Source organism: Trichechus manatus, unplaced genomic scaffold (genome assembly GCF_000243295.1).
Source record: "Trichechus manatus latirostris isolate Lorelei unplaced genomic scaffold, TriManLat1.0 scaffold00095, whole genome shotgun sequence".
Taxonomy (NCBI): domain Eukaryota; kingdom Metazoa; phylum Chordata; class Mammalia; order Sirenia; family Trichechidae; genus Trichechus; species Trichechus manatus.
This window is the reverse complement of record NW_004444031.1, coordinates 4582426-4594315: the sequence shown is the minus strand read 5'-3', so window position 1 is coordinate 4594315 and position 11890 is coordinate 4582426.

The window sequence follows — 11890 nt, the reverse complement described above, 5'->3', positions numbered from 1 at the left end:
TGTGCATGTAGAAATTTTTGAAATGGTGTATCTTTGGCTATGTGTATTTTCACCAAAAAAAAAAGTTGAGAAGTTAGAGGGTTGATATGTTGTGGGGTTGTTAACCAATGTTATAAAACAACATGTGTACTTCTGTTTCATGAGAAACTATTTGTTCTGTAAGCCTTCACACGAAGTACAATAAAAATAAATAAATAAATAAAAGAAAAATCTACAATGAATATGTACTATTTTACAGTTAAAAAACTATTTTAAGGTGCCTTTACATATTTCAGTGAATGCTGACTTGAATTCTATATTAATAGCATCATTATGAAAATAAAAAACTGTTCAGAGAAGTAGCAGCTTCTTGTCCCACAAAAGTTTAAATACTCTTTATTTATTACATTTGCCAACTCTTCAGTGAATCCTTCCACCCGCCCCACACTAACATGCCTGAGGAAGGAAGTGGGGTTGTAAACCAGGAGGCTGAAGGAAAAGGAGAAGTAGGGGAGTATACGATTTACTATTCATGATTTTGGCAAATTGTAACTGGGTTAGTGACAAGTGCCCATCCCAGTCGCTTGGCAAAGACCAGCTGTGTGAGGCAAAAACTTTCCTAGGACTCAGAATGCTCCCGATAGTTTGGTTTTGGTGATAGCAATTCCAACCACTTGCTCTAACATTAAAGGAAAGCAAAAGAAACCTACGTCACTGGCTGCTAACTCACCGACAACAGCCTACTATGATTCATTCCTTTGGCAAACATGTCAGAGATAGGAATGTTCTATATAGCAGTTTTGTAGAGTTTAGCAATATGCAGAGGTTGTGTTTCACAGAACTTTTACCAGGGGTACATTACGTAGGTTTTGCAAACATACCCAGATCGATAATAAGTGATCCGCTTAACTTAATTAAGCATATAATTAAAAAAAAAACCAACTTCCTTATTTTTTTGCTGTTATATTAAATTTAGGAACTATAACTGAAAAATGTGAACCTTAGTATGTTTATGAAACTGATTCATCTATTAATGTACCATTTTCCACTAATGCTCAGTTGCAAAGCATTTTCAAATATAAACAGCAATTCTGAAAGGAAATTATAAAATTATTTACTACTATACCCCACATGGATTGGGAAAAAATAGTATGCAATAGCTACTAGCTTTGAGCAGAGACAGTCTGTTTTTTCCCTTCCCCCAACCCCATTTTCCCCCACTACCTCCTCAGAAAATTATAGCGCTATTGAGCACACAGTGACTTCAAATTTTTTATCACCATGAAGTTTGGTAAGTATGCTAACCTGTTCTGAATAGAATTTCCTGTATCAACTATTTTAAAACTGTGTGTGTATGTGTGTGTCGAAGGCCTGTTATATTATGTCAGTTTCATACCAATTCTTACCATTGTTTTTTTTTTTTTTTTTTACATCCCTAACCATAAATAAAATACTAATAGCAAAAAAACCTATCAGATTTTTTAGGTAAAACTTCCAAATATTAGACATTTTCTTCAGTCAGGAATTATATCATAAGGATCTTCATACAGTGCTGTGATACTAATTCAAGGTATTTAATGCTAGTTTAAGGAGCCCTGGTGGTGCAGTGGTTAAGTGCTCCGTTGCTAACTAAAAGATCAGCGGTTCTGCTCTGCAGGGAAAAAAGACGTGGCAGTCAGCTCTAGTAAAGATTACAGCTTTAGCAACGCTATAGGGCAGTTCTACTCCGTCCTATAGGGGCACTATGAGCCGGAATCAACATGACGGCAACAAGTTTGGTTTCGTTTTTTAATGCTACTTTGTAACTATTTGATTAATATAATTTTAAATAATCCCTATTTCTTATTAGGAAAACAATGTATGCTTATAAGGAATTCAAACAAGGAAAAACATAAAGTAGGAAATTAAAGTCTCACCCTGCTCAGCTACAGTTGCCATTGGCAACCACTGCTGACAGCCTTTAGCTCATTTTGTATAGCAAATCTTTTTGACAGCACAGAGCCAAATTTTGTTAAAGATGGCATTCTTACTGTTGCTTATACTACCGACTCAGCAGGTGACCTTGAGCATGTAGAGAACAGGTCATCTGTCAGAGTAAGCAAGTCATTCATTCATTCATCATTTATTCAACAAACATTAAGGGCAGGGGCCTAACTACAGAAAACAGTACCTAGGACGATTGGTGTTAAATTGTTGAATGATCTTTCACAGCTGGCCATGGAAACTGTGATGGCCAATAGAAACTACTGATTGGTGCCCCGCCTCAAGCAGCACCCAGGTCACACACCCTATCTGCCCCCTACCCCAGGTAGGCCCCTGATTGAGGACCCTATGAGGAGCGTTAGGAATCTCTCCCAAAACTGTCTTCTAGTTCTGCCTTTTTATCTTTAGAGATTCATTTGGAAGCATATAAGTAACTTTTTGCTAAAAAATAAATTACAGTCATGTGTTGCTTAACATCCAGCATACCTTCTGTAAAATAGGACGTTATACGATTTGGACGTCGTGCGAACACCATATTATATACCACTTGGAGTTCACCTCAAGGTGTCGCTCGTGGAAGCAAACTTCAGTCTGGGTGGAAACCACATCCCGCACATCAAGTGTGTGTCACAGACCGTTCTCCATGTGAGTCAGTTGGACCACAAAGGGAAGGCCAAGATCTTGATATTTAGGCAGCTTTATTACTAGAAGGACGTAGCCAAGATGATCATGAACTTGGCCGACTATCACCGCCAGAGCCAGGTACAAAGTTCAGAGAAGGGCCCTGCCCTGGAAGCCGGCAGCCAGTAGGCTCCAGAGGCAGCCCAGGAGGGTGGCACTCAGCAGGCTCCAGATGCTGCACAGGTCTGGGTTACCAAGCTTTGACGGATGTTCGTGTCCCGGGATGGGAGCCACACAGAGGTTAAAGGGGAAGACCTGTCTCGAACCCTGTTCCTATGGGTCCTGCTTCTACCCCCTGGGTTAAGAATAATAGGGTGAGTTTTCTTATTTTTGTTTTTGTTTTGTTTTTGTTTTTTTCTTTTCCTGTGTTAAATGTTTTTAAAGAGTTCTAATAAAGAATCAAATGAAAAAAACGACCACGGACGTATATGCGATCGGACACTGTCTGAACGGACATTATGTGCACATGACTGTAATTAATTATAACAACAACAACATTCATCTGATAATTACAATGTACCCCGCAGTAGGCTAAGCACTTTGCATGAGATGTTTCATTTAATATTCACATTAACCCCATGAGGGAGGGACTCTTACTATGAGGTGAAGAAACTTGCTTAAACCAAGGTGTCTGAGCTAGTAAACAATAAACCCGTTGCTATCAAGTCAGTTCCAACTCACAGTGACCCCATGTTTTACAGACTAGAACTGAGCTTCATAGGATTTTCCTGGCTCTAATTTTTATGGCAGCATATCACCAGGACTTCCTTCTGCAGCACCACAGAAGAACAGGGGTGTTCATCCATTGCTCCATGTTTGCCACCCACCCTACCGGTCAGGAACCACCACTGGAGAGTCACCCTGTCTCTGAGTCCTGATTTCTTCTCTGTTCTGTGTATTCCAGGATCCCTGAAGCTCTCATCCTCTTTCCTGTACTTTCCCTCCCTAGCTCCAGTTGATGTCCTGCTCAACTTGCTTCACTCTGGGTATGTCGTCACAGTTTCTCTGTCTCCTATTGGGGATTCTGTAATGTTGTCTTCCTATGCTCCTAACCCAGGGCTGTTGCTGGCTTTATCTCAAAATGGCCCTGCTGGGCCAGACTGGCTGGCAGGGCATCTCTGCTCCATATCTCTCCCCATTCGCTGGGTGTGTTTGAACCACTAATCTTTTGGTTAGCAGCTAAGCACTTAACTGTTGCACCACCCAGGGACCTAGTAAATGATTGATCCAGGATTAAAATCTCAGATCCACTTTACTCTAAGTTTTGTCCTCTTAACCACAGTGCTATATTGCCTGCCCCATGATATATGCTCTTAGTGGGAGTAGAATGATCCCTTATCAATTATTAACATTTTAATATAAATGATTTGATTAGAGGGGTACACAGTAATGTTTCACAGTAGGAGAAGGTGGAGGAGGCAGGAGAATGTGGTCATCTGGAGAATTATGATGCTACTGGGCACCTTGGTAGAAAAAGAAGACTCCAAGAAGAGGAAGGAAAAAGAGTTAAGAGAACTCAAGGCTCAATGAGATTCAAGATGGTCACCTAGTCAGATGCACCATACTGTCCCTCTTCAGCAAAGACCCAAAAAACAAACTGTCACAGTAACAGATGCCAACCCTAGAACCCTGAGCATCAAATGAAATGATATAGAATCAGATCAAACACCAACTGGAAAAAGAAACTGAACAATAGCAGCTAATGGGAAGAGATATGAAGTAGAAGTGCCCTGCCAGCCAGTCCGGCACAGCGGGGCAGTTTTGAGACAAAGCCAGCAAGTACCATGGGTGAGGAGCACAGGAAGACAACATCATGGAACTCCCAATAAGAGACCGAGAAACTGTGAAGACATACCCAGAGTGAAGCAAGGTGAGCAGGACATGAACTAGACCTAAGCAAGGAAAGTACAGGAAGGAAGACAAGAGCTTCAGGGATCTTGTTGTACACAGAGCAGAGAGGAAATCAGGACAACTCTCCAGTGGGGGTACCTGACCGGTAGGGTAGGTGGTGAACACAGAGCAATAGACGAGACCCCCACGTTTTTATTCCTTTCCTTTTTTATTTTTCTCTCCCCCCTTCCCCAGACATCCACCCTGCCCTCCCCTGCCAGAAAGAGCATGTGCATGACCCCTGGCCACATGCCTGGCCCCTCCCCCACTGTAGAGATCTCCTTGCACGATCCCCGGCCACCTGCCCCACAACAGATCACCGGGACAGATCACCTGTACCGCCCCCCATTGCCTGTCCCACCCCTTTCCCACTGAAGGGAGCACCTGTGCATCTCCTAGCTAACCACCTCACCTCTCCCACTAGAGACAGCACCTGCACAAATCCTGGCTGCCTGCCCCAACCTCCCCTGCTGGAGAGAGCACCTGCAGGACCTCTTGGCTGATCACTCTGCCCCTATACCACCAGAGAAAGAGCCTGCACACCTCCCGGCCATCCACCCCACCACGCCCCTCCACAGCCAGAGAGAGTGCCCGCTCTGATATATCAAAACAAAACAAAACAAAAAGAATTGTAAATAAATAAATAAAATAATATCTTAATGCCTCGGGGACAGCAGATAATATCAAATCATATAAAGAAACAAGACAAAAGGGCTCAACCAAGTACCAGAATAAAGGGGTAAAAAATCTTCCTGAGGAAGAGATGGTAATAGAACTCACTGATACGGAATATGAAAGGCTTATATATAGAATTTCCAAAGATATCAAGGAAAACACAGACAAAACCAAGGAAAACGCAGACAAAACCCTGGAAGAATTCAGGAAAACAATACAAGAACAAAATACCAGATTAAATAGACAATTACAAATCATGCAAAAATAGCAACTAGAAATCCAGAAGATTAAAATAAAATATCAGAAATGGATAACAAATGGAAGGACATAGAAATAGAATTGAGAGGTGGGGCCAAGATGGCAGAGTAGTCAGACACTTCCGGTAGTCCGTCTTACAACAAAGACCCTAAAAAACAAGTTAATCGATTATATATGACAATCTGGGAAAAGGCAAAGTTGAGGAATCGGACTGAGTGGCAGGGGGAGGGAAAGACAGTTCAGAAGCAGTGAGGCGTTCCCAGACCTGACCCGGCAGGAGCTGGAGCCCTTCAGTCCAAATCAGCTCGGGAGTGAGCAGTAAAGCAGGTAAGCAGCGGTGCTCTGGAGGCGTTTTCCACACCAGGAGAGATCCAGCAGCACAGTCTACTTGGCCATCCAGAAACCAGTGGGAAGAAGCCCTCAACTGGTGAAAGATAAGTATTCACATCTCACCTACTGCGTGGATCAAAAACATCCCCCTTAGGGAAAAAACTCTCCCATTTACCTCCCTGCTCCCTGCTCTGCACCGGGTTTAGAACACTTCAGCGATTGCCGAGTCCCCTGGGGACTCATCATGCACTCTGAACCATTCTCTCAGCCTTGGAAGGGAACAAATTAACAAATAGAGGGAAAAAATAATCTGCCAGCTCCCATAAGGCAAGAACTCAGGGTAGGCACAGCTCCTTTGCCTAGGAACAGGCATAATGGATCCATGGACTTTGAGTGCCTTTCCCCCTGCACAGGCTTGTGTGGGCCCATCTCAACAGCATAGGACACCGTTACCTCAGTACAACAGGGTATATACCTGAAGTCTAACTTCAGCTATTTCAGCTATGAAGTGGCAGGTTCATGATATTTGACACTGCTCCGCCCATTAAGCAGGGTCTTCACCTACCAACAACAAGGGCCTACGGACTGCTGGCTCCACTCACGCACCTAGCCACCTGCAATAGGAGCCCAAGAATAAGAGGTGCCCCCTGGTCCTTACAGGAAACAGCACTGAGTGCTCATACTCCAGCTGCAAAACCCACCTACCCACCTGCTCTAGGGAACAGGGACATGTTTTCCTCCTGGACACTTGGGGGTGGCTGTCAGCCCCCTGCCTTGCTCAGAATGTGTCCTCCTGCTACATCCAGATGCCTGTGCCTACACCAATCACCCATGCCTGTCTAGGACTGTAGGTGACAGCCTGCACCACACACTTGGTGGTGTCTACCTGGACTCCTGAGCTGAATCCATACAGGAGGAGTGGGCAGACTCTTGGGCTCACATACCTAGTAACAAATCTAACCACCTGGTGACAGGACATTAGAGCTTCAAAGATGCCAATAATCAAACTATCTCACAAGAGCAGCCTATTCGAGCATATCAAAACAAAACAAGAAGCTAGGACACAGTAAGCAAACATAAAATAAATAAATATAATAACTTACTGATAGCTCAGAGACTACAGTCAATATAAAATCACATAAAGAGGCAGACCATGATGGCTTCAGTAAGCTCCCAAAATAAAGAATCTACAAATTTTCCAGAGGAAGAAAATTTCTTGGAATTACTGGAGGCAGAATACAAAAGATTAATATACAGAACTCTTCAAGATATCAGGAGGAAATTAAGCAAAACTCAGAACACGCAATAGAGGAAATTTAAAAGATTAGAGAAGAGCAAAATGACAAATTTAACAGGCTGCAAGAATCCATAGAGAGACAGCGATCAGAAATCCAGAAGATTAACAATAAAATTTCAGAATTAGACAACACAATAGAAAGTCATAGGAGCAGAATTGAGGCAATGGAAATCAGAATTAGTGAGATTGAAGACAAAGCACTTAACACCAACTTACTTGAGGAAAAGTCAGATAAAAGGATTTAAAAAAATGAAGAAACCCTAAGAATTATGTGAGATTCTATCAAGAGGAATAACCTACAAGTGATTGGAGTACCAGAACGGGGGGATAACAGAAAATACAGAGAGAATTGTTGAGGATTTGTTGGCAGAAAAATTCCCTGATATTGTGAACGATGAGAAGATATCTCTCCAAGATGCTCATCGAACCCCACATAAGGTAGATTCCAAAAGAAAGTCACCAAGATATACTATAATCAAACTTGCCAAAACCAAAGATTAAGAGAGAATTTTAAGAGCGGCTAGGGATAAAGGAAAAGTCATCTACAAATGAGAGTCAATAAGAATAACCTTGGACTACTCAGCAGAAACCATGCAGGCAAGAAGGCAATGAGATGACATATATAAAGCCTTCAAGGAAAAAAATTGCTAGCCAAGAATTATATACCCAGCAAAACTGTCTCTCAAATATAATGGCGAAATTAGGGCATTTCCAGATAAACGGAAGTTCAGGGAATTAGCAAAAACCATACCAAAATTACAAGAAATACTAAAGGGAGTCCTCCAGTTAGAAAATCAATAACATTGGAAAACAACCCAAGCCTAGAACACAAGACAGAGCAATCAGATATCAACCCAGATACAGAAGTTACAAAAACAAATCAAAGCTAAAACACTGCAAATAGGGAAACAGAGATATCAATATTTAAAAGATGACAACATTAAAACAAAAAAGGGAATAAAAAACATAGACATAGATTTTTCATATGCAGAGGAAGTCAAGCAGAAATAAAGAAATAAAAGACGGGTATAAACATAGAAAAATAGGGGTAAATATTAAGCTAACCACAAAGGAAACTAACAATCCTACTCGTCAAGATAAAAAACAAGAAAAATATAAAGAATCAGAAAATACAAAATCAACAACAATGAAAAAGATGAAAACAAAATTCGTAAAGAAAAATGACTCAGCACAGAAAATTAAGTGGAACAAAGAAACTGTCAACAACACACAAAAAAAGACATCAAAATGACAGCACTAAACTCTTACCAATCAACAATTAGGCTAAATATAAATTGACAAAATGCACCAATAAAGAGACAGAGAGTGGCAGATTGGATAAAAAAACACGATCCGTCTATATGCTACCTACAAGAGACACATCTTAGACTTAAAGACACAAACAAACTAAAACTCAAAGGATAGAAAAAAATATATCAAGCATACAACACTCAAAAAAGAGCGGGAATGGCAATATTACTCTCTAACAAAATAGACTTTAAACTACAATCCACCATAAAGTATAAGAAAGGACACTATATAATGATTAAAGGGTCAATAAACCAGGAGGACATAACTATAATAAATATTTACACACCCAATGACAGGGCTCCCAAATACATAAAACAAACTAACAGCATTGAAAAGAGAGATAGACAGCTCCACAATAGTAGTAGGAGACTTCAACACACCACTTTCGGTGAAGGACAGAACATCCAGAAAGAAGCTCAACAAAGACACGCAAGATCTGAATGCTACAATCAACCAACTTGATCTCATAGATATACTAAACACTCCACCCAACAGCAGCCAAGTATACTTTCTTGCACATGGAACATTCTCCAGAATAGACCACATATTAGGCCATAAAGCAAGCCTTAACAAAATCCAAAGCATCGAAATATTACAAAGCATCTTTTCTGACCATAAAGCCATAAAAGTAGAAATCAACAACAGAAAAAGCAAGGAAAAAAAATCAAACACATGGAAACTGAACAATACCTTACTCAAAAACTACTGGGTTATAGAAGAAATTAAGGATGGAATAAAGAAATTCATAGAATCAAATGAGAATGAAAACACATCCTACCAGAACGTTTAGGGCAGAGTAAAAGCAGTGCTCACAGGTCAGTTTATAGCAATAAATGCACACATCCAAAAAGAAGAAAGGGCCAAAATCAAAACATTAACCCTACAATGGGAACAAGTAGAAAGAGAGCAGAAAAGAAGGCCTCAGGCACCAGAAGAAAGGAAATAAGAATTAGAGCAGAATTAAATGAAATAGAGAATAGAAAAACAATTGAAAAGAGTTAACAAGACCAAAAGCTGGTTCTGTGAAAAGATCAACAAAATTGATAAACCATTGGCCAAACTGACAAAAGAAAAACAGGAGAGGAAGCAAATAACCAATACAGGAAATGAGATGGGTGATACCACAACAGACCCAACTGAAATTCAAACAATCATAACAGAATACTATGAAAATCTGTGCTCTAACTGGTAAGGAGGGTGAGGGTTATTTACTAACTAGTTAGTAGATAAGAATTACCTTAGGTGAAGGAAAGGACAGCACACACTACAGGGGAAGTCAGCACAGCCGGACTAAACCAAAGCTGAGAAGTTTCCTGAATACAATCAAACACTTTGAGGGACACAGTAGCAGGGGTAGAGGTCTAGGGACCATGCTTTCAGGAGCATCTAGGTAAACTGGCATAACAAAGCTTATTAATAAAAGTTCTGCATCCTACTCTGGAGAGAGGCATCTGGAGACTTAAAAGCTTGCAAGCGGCCATCTAAGATGCATCAATTGGCCCCAACCACCTGGAGTAAAAGAGAATGAAGAACACCAAAGACACAAGGAAAGTAGTACCCCAAGAGACAGAAAGGGGCACATAAACCAGAGACCTCATCAGCCTGAGACCAGAAGAACTAGATGGTGCCCAGCTACCACCAATGACCGCCCTGACAGAGAACACAACAGAGAGTCCCAGATGGAGCAGGAGAAAGGTAGGGTGCAGAACTCAAATTCTAGTAAGAAGACCAGACTTAATGGTCTGACTGAGACAGGAGGAACCCCGGAAAACATGGCCCCTGGATTCTCTATCAGCCCAGAACTAAAACAATTCCCGAGGCCAACTCTTCCAACGGGGATTGGACTGGACTGTGTGGACATAAAGTGATACTTGTGAGGAGTGCGCCTCTTAGCTCAAGTAGATACAAGAGACTAAACAGGCAGCTTCTGTCCAGAGGTGAGAAGGAAGGCAGAGAGGGTTAGGAGCTGATTGAATAGACATGGGGAATCAGGGGTGGAAAGGAGGAGTGTGCTGTCACAGTATGGGGAGAGCAATTAGAGTCCCATAACAATGTATGTACAAATTTTTTTATGGGAAAAAATTTAAAAGTTAAAAAAAAATTGTACTCTAACAAATTTGAAAACCTAGAGGAAATGGACAAATTTCTAGAAATTCACTACCTACCTAAACTCACAAACAGACATAGAACAACTAAATAAACCCATAACAAAAGAAGAGATTGAAAAGGTAATTAAAAAACTCTCAGCAAAAAAAAATCCCTGGCCCAGACAGCTTCACTGGAGAATTCTACAAAACTTTCAAAGCAGAGTTAACACCACTACTAATAAAGGTATTTCAGAGCATAGAAAAGGATGGAATACTCCCAAACTCATTCTATGAAGCCAGCATAACCCTGATACCAAAACCAGGTAAGACACCACAAAAAAACAAAATTACATACCAATATTCCTCATGAACATTGACACAAAAATCCCCAACAAAATTCTAGCCAATAGAATTCAACAACATATCAAAAAAAAAATTCACCATGATCAAGTGGAATTTATACCAGGTAGGCAGGGATGGTTCAACATTAGAAAAACAATCAATGTAATCCATCATATTAATAAAATAAAAGACAAGAACCACATGATCTTATCAATCAATGCAGAAAAGGCATTTGACAAAGTCCAACACCCATTCATGATAAAAACTCCTAACAACATAGGAATAGAAGGGAAATTCCTCAGCATAATTAAGGGCATTTATACAAAGCCAACAGCCAACATCATCCTAAATGGAGACACTTTGAAAGCATTCGCCCTGAGAACGGGAACCAGACAAGGATGCCCTTTATCACCATCCTTGATCAGCACTGTGCTGGAGGTCTTCGCCAGAGCAATTAGGCTAGAAAGAGAAATAAAGGGCATCCAAATTGGTAGGGAAGAAGTCAAAGTATCTCTATTTGCAGATGATATGATCTTATACACAGAAAACCCCAAAGAAGCCACAAGGAAACTACTAAAACTAATAGAAGATTTCAGCAGTTTCAGGACACAAGATAAACATACAAAAATCAGTTGGATTCCTCTACACCAACAAAGAGAACTTCCAAGAGGAAATCACCAAATCAATACCATTTACAATAGCCCCCAAGAAGATAAAATACTTAGGAATAAATCTAACCAGAGACATAAAAGACCTATACAATGAACAGTACAAGACACTATTGCAAGAAATCAGAAGAGACCTGCATAAGTGGAAAAACATACCTTGCTCATGGATAGGAAGACTCAACATTGTGAAAATGTCAGTTCTACCCAGAGCAATCTACAGATACAATGCAATCCTGATCCAAATTCCACCGGCATTTTTTAATGAGATGGAGAAACAAATCACTAAATTCATATGGAAAGGGAAGAGGCCCTGGGTAAGTAAAGCATTACTCAAGAAGAAAAACTGTGTGGGAGGCCTCACACTACCTGATTTTAGAACCTATTATACT